General features: G+C 45.8%; 1 long non-coding RNA gene across 1 annotated transcript in view; it reads right to left on the reverse strand.

Moving 5' to 3' along the window:
- Nucleotides 1–257: 257 nt before the first annotated feature.
- LOC116978062 overlaps nucleotides 258–17,883 on the reverse strand; it is a 62,319-nt gene continuing 44,693 nt past the window's right edge. The window contains exon 3 of the long non-coding RNA XR_004413366.1: nucleotides 258–310. This is a non-coding gene — a long non-coding RNA (uncharacterized LOC116978062). The remainder of the gene's footprint in view (nucleotides 311–17,883) is intronic.

Genomic DNA, 17,883 nt, shown 5'->3' on the forward strand with positions numbered 1-17,883 from the left:
GGCGGCTTATGGACTCGCAGTTCACTCACTCACCGTTTTTAATAACAATGCAAATCGGAAGAGGACAAGATGAGAATTTTAGTAATAGTATAAAAGATATAGATATTTGGATGTACTGACCGTAGTTGTGTATTCTCCAGTGGTCTTACCTTGTAGACAAAAAATGGTCTACAAGGTCGTCATCCCAAATCCTACCGGAGATTGACTTGGGTAAAAGTTCCATGATATCTCTGTACGGGATCCTGGGTGCGTCGATATTACTGCAGGGCGCTCCTTCAAAAGCTATCTTTTGTAATTCACATCTACCTGCCTGAAAATTAGAAATGAATGAGAAAGTAGAAAGGGTGGCACGGTGACACAACAGTAGAGTTGCTGCCTCACAGCGCCAGACACCGGGTTCTTCCTGACCCTGGGTGCTGTCTGTGCGGAGTTTGTACGTTCTCTCTGTCACTGTGTGGGTTTTCCCCGGGTGATCTGGTTTCTTCCCACGTTCCAGGTTAATTGGCTTGATATAATTGTAAATTGCCCTAGTGTGTGTAGGATAGTGTTAGTGTGCGGGGATCATTGGTCTGTGGGCCAAAGGGCCAGTATCTCTAAACGAAACAAACTAAACTGCTGATGCCTTGAGACAGTGGCACTACCAGCTGCACCAATATGCTACCCACAGTATAATACTAAAATAAAACGAATATTTCAAATCCTAATTTTAAAAGTTATTGAAATAATCTAGAATAAACCAACCTAAGGTTCATATAATGAGAAGAAGTTGAGTATAAAATGATGAGGGGTGGCACAGTGGCACAACGGTAGAGTTGATGCCTCACTGCGCCAGATACCCGGGTTCGATCCTGACTACGGGTGCTGCCTGTACGGAGTTTGTACGCTCTCCCTGTGACCACATAGTTTTCCTTCCGGTGTTCCGTTTCCTCCCACACTTCAAAGTCGTGCAGGTTTGTAGGTTAATTGGCTTCTGTAAATTGTCCCTAGTGTGTAGGATAGAACTACGGGTGATCATTGGTCACCGTGGACTCGGTGGACAAAGAGCCTGTTTCTCGCTGTATCTCTAAACTAAACTAAAACAATGATATGTCTTGTTCCTTATTTAGTGTTAAAGATTCATTTCTCCAGGACACTGCAGTGAGCCAAGTTTAATCTAAAGGATAAAGGTAATCTAAATAGAGTCATAAATTCTTACATACAACATGGAAACAGACCCTTTGGCCCAACTTGCCCAGGCCAACCAAGATGCCCCATCTACACTAGTCCCACCTGCTTGCGTTTGGCCCATATCCCTCTAAACCTGTCCTATCTATGTAGTGTTCAAGAAGGAACTGCAGATGCTGGAAAATCGAAGGTACACAAAAATGCTGGAGAAACTCAGCGGGTGCAGCAGCATCTATGGAGCGAAGGAAATAGGTAACGTTTCGGGCCGAAACCCTTCTTCAGGCTAACAACTATCTATGTAGTTGTTAGTACCTGTCACAACTACCTCCTGGCAGCTCCCATACACCCACCACCCTCTGTGTGAAAAGTTGCCCCTCGGTTTCCTAGTAAATCGTTCCCCTCTCACTTTAAACCTACGTCCTCTGGTCCGTGATTCATCTACCTTGGACTCTGTGTGTTCACCCGATCTATTCTCCTGTCCTGGCCTGCAAAACCTCTCCCTAGTTTAGTTTTGGTTTAATTTATTGTTACGTGTACAAAGGTTCAGTGAAAGGCTTTTGTTGTGTGCTAACCAGTCAGCGGAAAGACAATACATGATTACAATCGAGGCATTTACAGTGTATAGATAAATGATAAGTGAATAACGTTTAGTGGAAGGTAAAGCCAGTAAAGTCTGAACAAAGATTGCTTTGGCCCTATTGCTCAGGCCATCGAGTCCTGGCAACGTCCTGGTAAATCTAGTCAAGGGCAACATCTTACCTCAATAAAGCGATTGCAAGTATAATCATAACCGAACCATGGAACGGTCAATATTATCTTCCTGGAATGAAGGCCCTTTTTTACATACTGGAGATTCCTGAAAGGGGCAGAAAATAATGACAGCATGAATATTTCAACAGGGCAAGTGTAGCGTATTATCAATGGGTGTTCTTTCAAGATGCCAGTGCCATCTTCTTCGCTGTCATGTGCTGGTGCAGCAGGGCGAAGGCCATGGATGCCATCAGGATTAAGCTCATCAGGAAGGATGGCTGCTACCTGGGGGTGAAGTTGGATTCACTGGAGATGATCTTGGAGGGGAGGATGCACCTCAAACTGTGGAGCATGCTGGACAACACAGCTCACCCCCTCCATGACACACTGGTCAACCTGAGGAGCACCTTCAGCAACAGTGTAGGAAAGAACTGCAGATGCTGGTTTAAATTAAAGGTAGACACAAAATGCTGGGGTAACTCAGTGGGACAGGCAGCATCTCTGGCAAGAAAGAATAGGTGACGGGGTTTCAGATCGAGACCCTTCTTCAGACTGATGTCAGGGGAGTGGGCAGTACAGAAATAAAATGTAGTCAGAGACAGTAAGACTTGTGGGTGAACTGGGAAAGGGGGGGGGGGGGGGATGGAGCGAGAGGGAAAGCAAGGGCTACTTGAAATTAGAGAAGTCAATGTCATATCACTGTGGTGTAAGCTGACAAGTGGAATACGAGGTGCTGTTCCCCAGATATACAATAGTCCACACCTGAAACAGCAGATACAGTAGATGAGGTTGGAGGAGATGCAAGTGAACATCTGCCTCGCCTGAATAATCTGTTGGGGGCCTTGGACAGAGTCGAGGGTGGAGGTAAAGGGACAGGTGTTGCATCTCCTGTGGTTTCAGGGGAAAGTACCTGGTGAGGGGGTGGTTTGGGTGGGAAGAGGCGAGTTGACCAGAGAGTTGCGGAGGAAACGGTATTTGCAGAAAGTGGAAAGGGGTGCAGATGAGTAAATGTGGCTAGTTGTGGGATCCCGTTGGAGGTGGCATAAATGTCAGAGGATTATGTGTTGTATGCAACAGCTGATGGGGTAGAAGGTGAGGACAAGGTAAACTCTGTCCTTTTTTACGAATGGGGGAAGGGGGAGCAAGAGCGGAGCTGCGGAATATTGAGGAGCCCCTAGGGAGCGCCTCATCTATAATGGAAGAGGGGAAGCTCCATTCCCTTAAGTATGAGGCCTGGTGTGGAAAACTTATTCCTGGGTGCAGATACGGCGTAGACGGAAGTCAACAGAATGGCTTCACTAAGATGCAGCGCAGATCGCCACAGGAGATAATTTTTCCCTGTGGCTATCAAACTGTACAACTCCTCCCCCTTCTGTTGTGGGCTAGACTGACTCCCATCCCCCCTAATCTTTGCACATCCCCAATCCTGGACTTCCCACTCTTCACATTAATTTAATGTTTCATGCATCTTGTGTGGACGTAACCCAGGCCATCACACAAACCAACCTCCCTTCCATTGTCTCCAATTATACCCCATGCTGCCTCGGCAAGGCCAGCAGCATTATCAAGGACATGCAGGTTTGTGGGTAAATTGCCCCTAGTGTGTGGGGAGTGGATACGAATGTGGGATATCATAGAGCTAGTGTGAAGGGCTGATCGATGGTCGGCGTGGACTTGGTGGAAGGGAGGGTTGTGTGGGGAGTTGTTTACCTATAATAGTAAGATTAAACGAGAACTTACCATTTAGAAGTTTGATCTTTATTTTATGTGGAGTTACGATGAGAGACTACGTGAAGAACCCCGTTCAGCCGCTCGTGCGTCAATCTTCAAAGCAGCGGTGTGAAATCACAGGTAATAGTGACTGAAGTATAATAGTAAGATAAAAGAAGACTATAACTACAAGATGACATTTATGAGGGTTGGGAGTGGAAGGCACGTAGTCCCTCATCGTAACTCCTCATAAAATAAAGATCAAACTTCAAACTAGTAAGTTCTCATTTAATCTTACTATTTTACTTCGGAGTCACGTGAGTGACTACGTGAAGATTTCAACGCTATGTGATTTCATACCGCAGATTCAAATCCCGGCCTCTCACTGCATTGATTGACTCAACATAATTAAATAATCAAAAATGCATCAACCATAACATTGCTTTAACGAATTAACGGTTTATTTTAACAAAGAAAACAATAGTAACCCCTCGATCCCAGGGGAAAACTATATAACTGAACTTAAAACAGAATTGGCAAAAGCCCCCAGCCTTGCAATTGGCTTATGATAAAACCTTTGGAACATCAGTTCACTGGACCATCCTGCGGCCGCGAGGATATGGTCTATAGGAACGCCCATCGCCCTGGCCGCTGAAGCTGATGCCGCCCTGGTGGAAATAAGATTTAAAATTATCAATGTCAATCCCAGCGCTTACCAGAACCTGCTTTAGCCACCTTGAGATTGTTTGCACCGACACCTTACTGCGCGTTTTTTTGCGGCTTATGAACAATGCTGACTCTGTTCCCCTCAAGGGTCTGGTAGCCTCAATGTAATGGGACAAACATGACACTACACACAGGCGGGAATCCTTGGGGTATGCCGAAAAGATAATCTTACACCCTGTCGCCCCTATTCTACTCTGCTTGAGCAGATCATAAACATAAAATGTGATGGTATCTGCTGATACCTCCATCCTGTCTAGCCGCAGCTTCTGTAATGTCTGCACACGTTGGGCTGATACCAACGCCATAAGCATGACCACCTTCATGGTGAGTTTGGCTAGAGATAGGACTGTCACAGGAGCCCACTGGCGAAGCAGCATAAGAACTTTGCTTACATTCCAGATAACCGAATACCTGGGCTTGGCAGGATTGGAATTAAAAACTCCCTTCATGAATCTAGAGACTAACGGATGTGTCCTCACTGAATGTAATTCTGACACCATGGGTAAAAATGAAGACAGAGCACTTCTGGCTGTATTGATCGCACTATAGCTTAACTTTTGATCGAAATAGAGAATTGACAAGAACTCTAGCACATCTGGGATGCCTGCAGTTTGATATGAAATATTCTGCCGTAAGCAGAACACCTCCCACTTTCTTATCAAAGAGATGTACTGCTTTTGGGTACTATCCCTCCAGGCCACAGTGATAACATCCATGGTGCGCTCGGATAGTCCTCTCCCCAGGTATGGTCTCCTTAGAATCTGCAAATTAACAGATCAATACGATCATGTAAAGGATGCTGATCGCCAGTTACCGGATTCACCAGTAGGTTTTTGTGTTTGGGAACAATCATGTGAGGCTCAGTAGCCATCTTCAAAACATGAGCATACCATGGCTGAGTAGGCCAGTCGGGTAGCACCATCGGGTACCACTGAAGCGGAGCCCTGCTTGATTTTTTTGCAGGCATCGACTGACGAGGCAGAATGGAGGAAATACATATTTAAACATTCCACCCCAGTGCAGCGAGAATGCATTGACCGCTGCTGCCCCAAGATCTGGTTCCCACGAAACGTATTTAGGTAACTGGTGGTTTAGTCTGGATGCAAACAAATGGATATCTGGCATCCCAAACCGAGCAACAACATTTTCAAATATATCATGGTTCAACATCCATTCTATGTTGTCATTGAATTGTCGTGACCTTGTGTCTGCGACTATGTTGAATCTACCTGGTAAATGGATTGCTGAAATCCAAATGTTTCTGTCAATACACCAGCTCCAGATCTGATTAGCCAACCTATCACAAGCTTTCGACTTGACTCCACCCATATGATTCAGATATGCTACTGCAGTAATGTTGCCAATTTGAACCTGCACATGCACCTGACTTCTGGTAAAACAATAAGCTTTAAGCCCATAGAATGCTCCCAGAAGCTCTAAATAATTGATCCCTCACAATTGCAGAAGGGATGCCTCATCACTATTCCATCTGCCTCCACAGCTGGAAATCGTATCAGTAGCACCCCAACCTAGGCCACTGACATCAGTCTGTAAAACTATGGAAGGTGGGTCAACCAAAACCTTCCTGGAGCTAGTTGCAACATTCATAATCCACCATTGTATTTCAGAAATGGCTTCTGCTGGCAACTTCATAGGCCTGTCAAAATGGCCTGCATGTGCTCTCAGTGCTTGTTCTTTTGCTCGTTGTAATTGTTGATAATGCAGAGGCCCAACCTGCACAGCTGGAAAAGCAGCCACCAGCTTACCAATCAACTTGGCCACATGTCTAATTGAGGGTAGTTATTCGTCAATAAGCTTGACACTTTCTTCAATTAACTGCTGCCTTTTATCACTTGGCAGAGTCACTAACATGTGATCTGAGCTAATGGTGAAGCCCAAGTAATCAATAACTGGTGTTAATTTGGATTTATCTGTATGAATAATGAACCCCAATTGCTCAAAAGTGAGTTTAACAACCAAAACAGATGATTCAGCTGCCTCCCGAGTGTTCCCTACAATAAAAATATCATCCAAATAGGCCATTACCAAATGACCCTGAGTTCGGAGTAAGCCAAGAATTGGTTTTAACAATTTGCTAAACAATCTCGGAGCTGAGGTTAAACCATTAAGCAGTGCTTTGAATTGCCATTGACTCATCCAGCTAAATTTCAAATATCTCCTATCATCACAATGAACAGACACTGAGTAATATGCATCTTTGAGATCTATGCTTGCCATATAACACCCTTTGGAAACCAGCTGTTTAGCAGTAGAAAAATTTCCATTTTGAAATGTCTATACTGCACAAAAGGGTTAAGGCTCATCAGGTCCAGAATGATTCTACACCCCCCATCCTTTTAAGACCTAGGAAAGATACTTGACACAAACTGATGGGATTGACGAACCGACTTCTCAATAACCCCTTTTTTGCACAATGTCTCAAGCTCTGCCTGTATCTGCTAATTCTCTTTGTGTGAAAACACGAGTGTCCTACGTGGGACATGCTGAGTGGGCGGACACACAGTAGGGTAGAATTCAATTCAAAATCCCTCTATACTGCCCAGCACAAATGGATCTGATGTTATCTCCTGCCATTCTTTGTCAAAACAAGTGTAACCTGCCCCCCAACTTGAACATCTTTCCCACTTAATTTATTTTCCTCAGGAGCAAAATCTCTTACCTGCACATTTGCTGCCTGAGCTTGTTGCCCCCGGCCCCTCGTAAGGAAATTCATCTTTGCACTTGTGCCTGTGGCAGGATGCCAGCTGCGTGTGTTCAGGAATGAACGGCTCGTCCCTTCACCAGCCCCTGTCATAGCGCCCCGTCGATAGGGGTAAAACCTCTTGCCCATTTTGCTGCTTGTTGGCACTTTTATGAGGCCCACAGTCTTTGCCTCTTCATCAAGTTCTTTCACTCGCTTTGCGAGGTCCTCCCCAAACAACAGACTCGGTAGTTGTACATTATTAGGTTTGCAGAGTGCTGCAAATTAGGGGTGAATGGTGGGGCGTATGGCACTCTTTCTTAGGCAGTTCATCTCAAAGTGTGCGCTGCACAAGAGCCCCAAAGCATCTTGATGAACTTCAGTCATGTGCCCCTCGTCCACCGTTCTGGCCGACGCAGTGATTCCTGCTGCTAGCAACTTGAGCACCCTCTGGAGCTTTAATTCTTGTGCCCGTACTGCAATCCCCATTTGGCCCCATATAACATGGTTGACCACCGGCACCTTCAACAACCCACAGTTAACCGGGGTTTCGTATTTTTTAGCAGTATCGTCCATTGTCAGCTCTTGGAGCAGATGGGAGAGCATATAATTAATTGTATTAGCCAACTCCTCCCCCAATGACTTCCCTACATCTCTGGGGATTGCAAACTTAGCAGCCAAATTAGGTACAAAAACCTCTTGCCCTTCACCCTTTGGGCTATGTTCAGCCACTACCTCGGCATCAGTATAATCCTGACCCGGCAAATCCTCCTCCTCCATGAGGGGGCGATTATGCAGCCCTATTCAAGGCGCTGCTGGCACAGGCTCTCCAACAGCCTGGCGAGAACACCACTCCTCTTCCCTGAGTGCATCCTCCTCGAGCAACCTCTCCATCAGGTGCTCAATTTGTGAGAGCCGTGAGCAAAAGGCCTCCCCTTGCGGAGGTGAATCCTCCTGGCCCGACTCTGGGTCAATGGATCTGGCAGACTTGTATGTGGCCTGACGCCCTACCGGCACAGCAACGTTGCTCCCAGGCAATGAGTCTGCAGTCGCAAGCCCCCTGCTTGCGACAAAATCGGTGAGCTAGGCGAGCACCCACTAACCGCACTCCCGCGGTCCTCCAAACTTTTCGCCATGGGTCGCCTCGCCTTCACCTTACTTGCTTTCTGCATCGCCGAACTCAAACAACAACCACCAACACAGAAAGCGACCTCAAGACTACGTTTTCCACTTACCTCGAAGTGTTTTAAACGTACCCGCTGGAGGAGCTCTGCTGCTCCAACCAGCCACCTGCACCAATGCGTCTGACGTAATGACGCACCTGCGGCTGAACGGGGTTCTTCACGTAGTCACTCACGTGACTCCGAAGTAAAATTCGACAACCCAATGATCTAAATATCATTACCTCTGTTAGATGGGGCATCTTAGTCAGTTAAGCCTCTTTAATGGCAACCTCTGTTTTTCTTTTCACATTTGCTACCAGACCAGCAAATGATTTCTGCCATTTTCTGTTCTGTTTCAGATTTGTGACATCTGCAGGATTTTGTTTCTGGCTTATTCCACTTACCTGTCAGGGTCTTGTGATAGGGAGCATCTGTCTTTGCAAAGCAATCTGTCCACATATGCTTCTGCACGTCAAACGAGGTCACATGTACATAATCGGCATATTTGGAAGCTGAGACAAGGTTTGAGCAAACTGTAGTACTGGTGTTACAAATCCAAGGAGCGTAAAATGAGATCTGGGGAAAAAATGGAAGAAGGGGTTTCAGCTGTTGTGTTTCCTCAGTGGTCCAGCCCTAGTTACACCCATCTTGTTTCCATTCACTCTTCAACCATAACAATAATGTCTCTTTCACATGGTCGAACCAGAGTTTTATAGTCAGTTTGATAGACAGTCAGAACCTTTCTCCCAGAGAGGAAACCTCAAAACATCTAGATGGCATGGATTTAGGAATGAGAGGGCAACGTTTAAGGAGATCTGTGGGGCTAGTTCTTTAACAGAGGGTGGTGAGTGCCTGGAATGTACGGCCAGAGGTGGTGGTGGAGGCAGAGACTAAATTGCCATTGAAGATGCTTAACTTGATGTACCATCTCAGCCAGTCCCTTTTGCCCATATCCCTCCAAACCTTTCCTATCCATGTGCTCATCCAAGTCTCATTTAAATGCTGTTTTAGTACCTCCCTCCTCTGGCAGCTTGTTCCACATACCCACTCTCTAAATGACTAAGCTGCCTCTCAGGTTCCTATTAAATCTTGCTCCTCTCGCCATAACGCTGCATTCACCCTATCTATTCACCTCATGATTTTATGCACCTCTATAGGATCACCCCTCAGCCTCCTGCGCTCCAACGAATATCACGTACAAACAGAGGAGATTGGTTTAACTTGGCATCATTTCTGGCACAGGAACTGTAGGCCGAAAGGCCTGTTCATGTGATGCACCATTCTATCTTCTATGCTCAATGATTTTGTACACAGTGGGGGAAAGATTTAATAGGAACCTGAGGGGCAACTTTTTCACACAAAGGATGGTAGGTGTATGGAACAAGCTGCCGGTGGAGGTTGTTGAGGCAGGGACTATCGCAATGTTTAAGAAATATTCAGGCATGTACATGGATAAGGCAGGTTTAGCGGGATATGAGCCAAACGCAGGCATGTGTGACTGGTGCAGATGGGACATGTTGGCCAGCATGGGCAAGTTGGAATGAAGGGCCTGTTTCCGCACCCTATCACTCTATGACTCTGAGTTCCGAGCAATTGTATGAAGATTCAAATTTAAACCTTTCCATTCCTGGAACCGGATCCTTAACGCACCAGTAAAATTCAGAGCTATGTCATTTTGTTTGTGTCTAATTTACCCTCAGTAAAACCTATGGTTCAAATGAGAATTCCAGGGAGCCTTGTAGCAGGATGGAGCACCATATACGTTACAGCTAAGTATCAAGTACCGAGTTTGAGTTTGCGATTCGTTTAGTTTAATGTCACGTGTACCGAGGTACAGTGAAAAGCTTTGGTTGCGTACTAACCAGTCAGCGGAAAGACAATACATGATTACAATCAAGCCATTTACAGTGTACAGATACATGATGAAGGGAATAACGTGAATAATGTTTAGTTCAAGGTAAAGTCAGAAAATTCCAATCAAAGATAGAGATAGTCCGAGGGTCACCAATGAGGTAGATAGTAGTTCAGGACTGCTCTCTAGTTGTGGTAGGATGGTTCAGTTGCCTGATCACAGCTGGGAAGAAACTGTCCCTGCATCTGGAGTATACAAGTGCGTTTTCACACTTCTATACCTTTTGCCTGATGGGAGAGGGGAGAAGTAGACACAAGGAACTGCAGACGCTGATTCATCAAGAAGAACAGAATGTGCTGGAGTAACTCAGTGGGTCAGGCAGTATCTCTGGAGAATATGGACAGGTGACGTTTCAGGTCCAGACTCCCCATCAGAATTCAAATGCTGCCTGACCCATTGAGTTACTCCAGCATTTTGTACCTATCTTTGGTGTAAACCAGCATCTAAAAGCCAGAGATGAAAAGAAAAACGTGTGAGTGTGGAATTATCTACGTCAGAGAGCGGTGGAGGCAGGTTCTCTGGATGTTATCAAGAGAGAGCTTGATAGGGATCTTAAAAATAGCGGAGTCGTGATATGGGGAGAAGGCAGGAACGGGGTACTGATTGGGGATGATCAGCCATGATCACATTGAATGGCGGGGCTGGCTCGCAGGGCCTACTCCTGCACTTATTGTCTATTGTCAATTGTAAGGATAGAGGTGGTGTGAAGTGTGAAAGAATACAGGTGGAAGGTGGAAGGGAATGGGGGTGGGGGAGGGGGAGACGGAAGAGGAGAAAATGGTGTGAATCTAGGTGGGGAACAGGGAGGAGGAAGGGGAGGAAGAGGAGGGAGAAGGGGGGGGGGGGAGATTTGTTTACCCAAAATTGGACAACCCAATGTTCTAAATATCATTATTTCATCAGCTACAAGTACATCAATGTTACTTTATCATTAACATAGAACAAGTACAGCACAGGAACAGGCTCTTTCAGTACACCATGTCTGTGATGAACATTTTAATTTAGTTTAGTTTATTGTCACAGTTTATTGTTTAGTTTATTGAACATGATGCCAAGACCAACTATTATCTGCCTGCACATAATCCATATCCCTCCATTCCCTGCATATCCATATGCCTCTACAAAAGTCTCTTAAATGCCATCGTATCTGCCTCAACCACCACCCCCGGCAACGTGTTCCAAGCACCCACATCTGCTTTAAACGTCGCCCCTCTCACCTTAAACGTATGCCCTCTAGTATTTGATTTTTCCATCCTGGGAATAAGTTTCTGACTGTCTACCATATCAATGCCTCTCATATAATTATATATACTTCCATCATGTCTCCATGCAACCTTTGGTGTTCCAGAGAAAAGAATCCAAGTCTGTCCAACTTCTGCCTGTAAGTAATATCCCCTAATCCAGGCATCGTTCTGGTTAATCTCCTCTGCACCATTTCCAAAACCTCCAACTCCTTCATGTAACGAGGTGACCAGAACTAACCAGTCTAATAATTCCACATCATGACTTCCTGACTCACACCAAGCCCTGACCTATGAAGGAAAGCATACCATATGCCTTCTGTACCACTCTATCTACTTGTGTTCTCACTTTCAGGGGGTCATAGACTTGGACACCAAGATCCCTCTGAACATTAATGGCGTTAAGGGTCTTGCTATTTTTTTTGTATATTTTCCCCTTACATTCAACCTGACAAAGTGCAACAGCTCACACTTGCTCGGATTAAACTCCATCTGCCATTTCTCCCCCTATTTCTGTAGCTGATCAATAACCCGCTGTATACTTTGACAGCCTATGACACACTCTGTGACCCCAGCAACCTTTGTGTCATCTGCAAACTCACCAATCACCCCATATAGGTTTATGTTCAAGTTATTTTAGTTTAGTTTCGTTTAATTTAGAGATACAGCGGGGAAACAGGCCCTTCGGCCCAACAAGTCCGTGCCAACCAGCGATCCCTGCACACTAACACTGACCTGCACTAGGCACAATTTACAATTATACCAAGCCAATTAACCTACAAACATGTACGTCTTTGGAGTGTGGGAGGGAACCGGAGATTCCGGAGAAAACCCACGCAGTTCATAGAGAGAACGCCCAAGCAGCATCTGTAGTTAGGATTGAAACCGGGTCTATGGCGGTGTAAGGCGGCAACTCTACCGCAATGCCACCATGCCATTACCATATACATATTTACATACAAATGTCACTGAAACCAGAGGTCCCAGCTCAGAACCCTGTGGAAATTCACTACCTACAGCCTTCCATGCTGAATATTGTCCTTCCAACACCAGCCGCTGTCTTCTAACAGTCAGCCAGCTTTGAATCCATACGACCAAGTCACTGAGAAACCCATGCATCTGACCAGGCCCATGGGGGACTTTATGAAACGCCTTACTAAAATCCATGTAGACAACATCTACCGCCCTACCTTCATCGATCACCTTCATCACCTTCTCAAATGATACCCATTCAAGTTAACCTGCCTGCATAAAGTTATGCTAAGTGTCCCTAATTAACCCATTCTTTTCCAAACAGGAGTAAATCCAATCCTGAAGAATCCTCTCCAATAACTTCCCTACTACCATTGATTTGAGGCTCACATACTGTAGATACATAGACAATTGGTGCAGTAGTAGGTCATACGGCCCTTCGAGCCAGCACCACCTTTCAATGTGATCATGGCAGATCATCCACAATCAGTACCCCATTCCTGCCTTCTCCCCATATCCCTCGATTTACACTAGCCCTGAGAGCTCTATCTAACTCACTTTTGAATGTATCCAGTGAATTGGCCTCCACTGCCTTCTGAAGCAGAGAATTCCACAACTTCACAACTCACTGGGTGAAATTTTTTTTTCTGCATCTCCGTTCTAAATGGCCGACCGCATTTTCTTAAACTGTGGCCCCTGGTTCTGAACTCCCCCAACATCGGAAATATTTTTCCTGCCTCTAGCATGTCCAATCCCTTAATAATTTTACATGTGTCTATAAGATGCCCGCATATCCTTCAAAATTTCAGTGAATACCAGCCAAGTCGCTCCATTCTTTCAACATATGACAGTCCCGCAATCCAAGGAATTAACCTTGCGATCCTCCGCTGCACTTCCTCTATAGCAAGATTGTCCTTCCTCAAATTAGGAGACTAAAGGGCCTGTCCCACTTACGTGTCCTTGACACGCAAATTACGCGACCTCGTGGTCACGTTGTGCCGCGATGGTCCAGCGAAGGTCGGGCGCGATTACATGCGTACGCACAGCCGGCTGGAGCGTGTGATGTCATTTGAAGATGGACACAAAGCTGGAGTAACTCAGCAGGACCGGCAGCATCTCTGGAGAGAAGCAATGTGTGACGTTTCGTGTTGAGACTCTTCTTCAGTCTGAAAAGAAGGGTCTTGACCCGAAACATCACCCATTGCTTCTCTCCAGAGATGCTGCCGGTCCCGCTGAGTTACTCCTGCATTTTGTGTCCATCTTCAATTTTCTTGGCCCCACTCTGGGAGTAGAAGTGGGGGCGGATCCAGACTGCAACGGCCGTGAGCCCCAGGCCGAGTTCGGCGATCGTTTGCCTGCTTCTGCTGCTGTTTGAGGTGCGATGTTGCGTCGCGCCAGGGTCTTGGGCCTGTCCCACTTTGGCCATCAGTTCCGTGACAGGCCGTTGGCGCGCGAAGATTTCGTTCACTACAAAAATTTCGGAGCCCCGCGCGATGTCACACAGAACTACATACCCCTCCGCGCTTCTAAGTGGGACCGGCCCCACGCAGCCATACGATGCCCGTACGCCTCAACGCGACCACGAGGTCGCGTAATTTGCGTGCCAAGGACACGTAAGTGGGACAGACCCTTAAAACAGCACACAATATTCCAGGTGTGGTTTCACCAAGGCCTTGTACAACTGCAGAAGGTCCTCTTTGCTCCTATACTCAACTCCTCTCGTTATGAAGGCCAACATGCCATTCACTTTCTTCACTGCCTGCTGCACCTGCATGCTTACTTTCAGTGGCTGATGTACTAGTACACCCAGGTCTTGTTGTACTTCCCCTTTTCCTAACATGACACCATTCAGATAATAATCTGCCTTCCTGTTCTTGCCACCAAAGTGGTTAATCTCACATTTATCCATATTAAACTGCATCTGCCATGCATCTGCTCACTTACCCAACCCAAGTCACTCTGCATCCTCACAGCATCCTCTTAACAGTGTACACTGCCACCCAGCTTTGTCTCATCTGCAAATGTGTTACTTTTAATTCCTTCATCTAAATCATAAATGTATATTATAAATAGCTGCAGTCCCAGCACCGAGCCTTGCGGCACCCCCACTAGTCACTGCCTGCCATTCTGAAAGTGACCCATTAATCCCTTACCAAAGGTTTTCTGAAAGTACAGGTCCACTACATCCACTGGCTCTCCCTTGTCCATTTTACTTGTTACATCCTCAAAAAATTCTAGAAGATTAGTCAAGCATGATTTTCCCCTCGTAAATCCATGCTGACTCTGATCGATCCTGTTACTGCTATACAAATGTGCCGTATCTACATTTTTAATAATCGACTCCAGCATCTTCCCCACCATCAATGTCAGGCTAACTGGTCTATAATTCCCAGCTTTCTCTCTCCCTCCTTTCTTTAAAAGTGGGATAACATTAGCTACCCCCTAATCCACAGGAACTAATCCTGAATCTATAGAACATTGGAAAATGATCACCAATGCGTCCATGATTTCTAGAGCCACTCCCTTAAGTACCCTGGGATGCAGACCATCAGGCCCAGGAGATTTATCAGCCTTCAGTCCCATCAGTCTACGAAACACCATTTCCCGACTGTGAATTTCCTTCAGTTCCTCCGGTACCCTAGGTCTTCTGTCCCCTTGTACATTTGGGAGATTGTTTGTGTCTTCCTTAGTGAAGACAGAACCAAAGTACCTATTCAACTCATCTGCCATTTCCTTGTTCCCCATAATAAATTCACCTGTTTCTGTATTCAAGTGACTTAACTAATTAGTTGGCTTAACTAATTTTTTCCTCTTCACTTACCTAAAGAAGCTTTTACTATCCTCCTTTATATTCTTGGTTAGCTTTACCTTCGTACTTCATCTTTTTCCCCGTATTGCCTTTTTAGTTACCTTCTGTTGATCTTTAAAAGTTTCCCAATCCTCTGGCTTCCTGCTCATCTTTGCAATGTTATACGTCTCTTCTTTTATTTTTATACTATCCTTCAATTCCCTTGTTAGCCACGGTCGCCTCTTACTCCCCTTAGTATCTTTCTTCCTCTTTGGAATGAAAGGTTCCTGCATCTTCCAGATTATTCCCAGAAATACCTGCCATTGCTGTTCCACCATCATCCCTGACCTAGAATTCCCTGGATTCTCTCCAGTTCCTTAAATGAAGGAACAACATTGTCCCTGACCTAAAGAAAACGCAATGATCTTTGCCAAGATTACCACCATCTCCTCTCTTGCTTCTCTCAATAATCTGGGATAGATTTTGAGCGGTACAGAGGCGCAGCGCCAAAGACCCCGGTTTGATCAGGACTACAGATGCTCTCTGTAATTTGTATGTTCACCCTGTGACCTGCGTGGGTTTTCTCTGGGCGCTCTGGTTTCCTCCCACAATCCAAAGACGTACAGGTTTGTAGGTACATTACCCTGTAAAAATGTGAATGTCCCTAGTGTGTAGGAAAGTGTCGCAGGGCGATAATGAGAGCGATGCCGTCTGGAGCTATGCTCCAGGTAGGGCCACCCATGGCGGTAAGGTCGAGGGGGAGGACTCTGACAAAGAGCAATGCAAACAAGACCTCAATGGTGGAACAGCCGGAGGACAACGGCTGATCTTAGTGGAGCGTCACAACGGCTGGGAAGGTGGACGAAGGCTGCAGCAGAAAAGGGTCTCTGGTTGTCTTGGACTCCGTGACACTGGATCCTGACCCAGATATGTCAAGGACCGTGTGGTGGTTGTCTGTGCAGCAGTCTCCCCACGTTCAATAAAGTCACGCACAGGCGTCCTCCAACCATGGAGACACCCATGGTCAGCCAAGACCGAGGGCGGCCAAAGAAGGTTCTGGACTCCCCCAACACCGGCAACATTTTTCCTGCATCTACCCTGTCCAATACTCTAAGAATTTTATATGTTTCTAAAAGATACCCTCTCATACTTCAAAATTCCAGTGAATACAAGCCCAGTCGACCCATTCTTTCAACATATGTCAGTCCCGCCATCCCGGAAATTAACCTGGTGAACCTACGCTGCACTCCCTCAAAAGCAAGAATGTCCTTCCTCGAATTAGGAAACCAAAAACTGCACACTATACTCCAGGGGGTGATCTCACCAGGGCCCTGTACAACTGCGGTAGAACCTTCTTACTCATAAACTCAAATTATCTCGCAATGAAGGCCAAATTCTTCACTAGCTTTCTTCACTGCCTGCTGTACCTGCATACCTACTTTCACTGACTGATGTACAAGGACACCCAGGACTCATTGAACATCCCCTTTTCCTAACCTGACACCATTCAGATATTGTCTATTCTCACAGAGAGTGGTTAGTCTGTGGAATTCTCTGCCTCAGATGGCGGTGGAGGCAGGTTCTCTGGATGCTATCAAGAGAGAGCTAGATAGGGCTCTTAAAAATAGGGGATATGGGGAGAAGGCAGGACCGGGATAACTGATTGGGGATGATCAGCCATGATCACATTGAATGGCGGTGCTGGCTAGAAGGGCCGAATGGCCTACTCCTGCACCTATTGTCTATTGTCTATTAATCTGCCTTCCTGTTCATGCCACCAAAGTGAAGAACCTCACATTTATCCACATTATATTGCATCTACCATGCTTCTGCCCACTCGCCCAACATATCCAAGTCACCCTGCAGCCTCATAGCATCCTCCTCATAGCTCACACTGCCTCCCAGCTATCTGTCATCCATAAAGTTAGAGATGGTACGATTAATTCCCTCGTCTAAATCGTTAATATATTTTGTAAACAACTGGGGTCCCAGCACTGAGCCTTGCGGCACCCCACTAGTCACTGCCTGCCATTTTGAAAAGGACCCATTAATTCCTACTCTTAGCTTCCTGTCTGGCAAAGCGGTCTCTATCCATGTCAATACACTACTCCCAAAATCATGTGCTCTAATTTTGCAAACTATTCTCTTGTGTGGGACCTTGTCAAAGGCTTTTTGAAAGTCCAGATACACCACATCCACAATCGATTAGTCAAGCATGATTTCCCCTTCATAAATCCATGCTTACTTTGACCGATCCTGTCACTGCTTTCCAAATATGCTGTTATCACATGTTTAATAGTCGACTCCAGCATCTTCCCCACTACCGATGTAAGGCTAAATGGTTTATAATTGCCTGTTTTCTTTTTCGCTCATTTCATAAAAAGTGGAGTTACATTGGCTACCCTCCCATCCACAGGAACTGATCCAGTCAAGTGAACATTGGAAAATGATCACCAATGCATCCACGATTTCTTGGGCCACCTCCTTTAGTACTCTGGGATGCAAACAATCAGGGCCTTGGGATTTTTCTGCCTTCAGTCTCAACAGTTTACCTAACACCATATTCTGACTAATGTGGACTCCCTTCAGTTCTTCCCTCCCACTAGATCCTTGGTCCCCTAGTATTTCCAGGAGATTGTTTGTCTCTTCCTTAGTGAAGACAGAACCAAAGTATTTGTTTAACTGTTCTGCCATTTCCTTGTTTCCCATTATTAATTCACCTGTCTCTGACTGTAAGGGACCTTCATTTGTCTTCA

This window comes from Amblyraja radiata, chromosome 10, assembly GCF_010909765.2.
Source record: "Amblyraja radiata isolate CabotCenter1 chromosome 10, sAmbRad1.1.pri, whole genome shotgun sequence".
Classification (NCBI taxonomy): Eukaryota; Metazoa; Chordata; class Chondrichthyes; order Rajiformes; family Rajidae; genus Amblyraja; species Amblyraja radiata.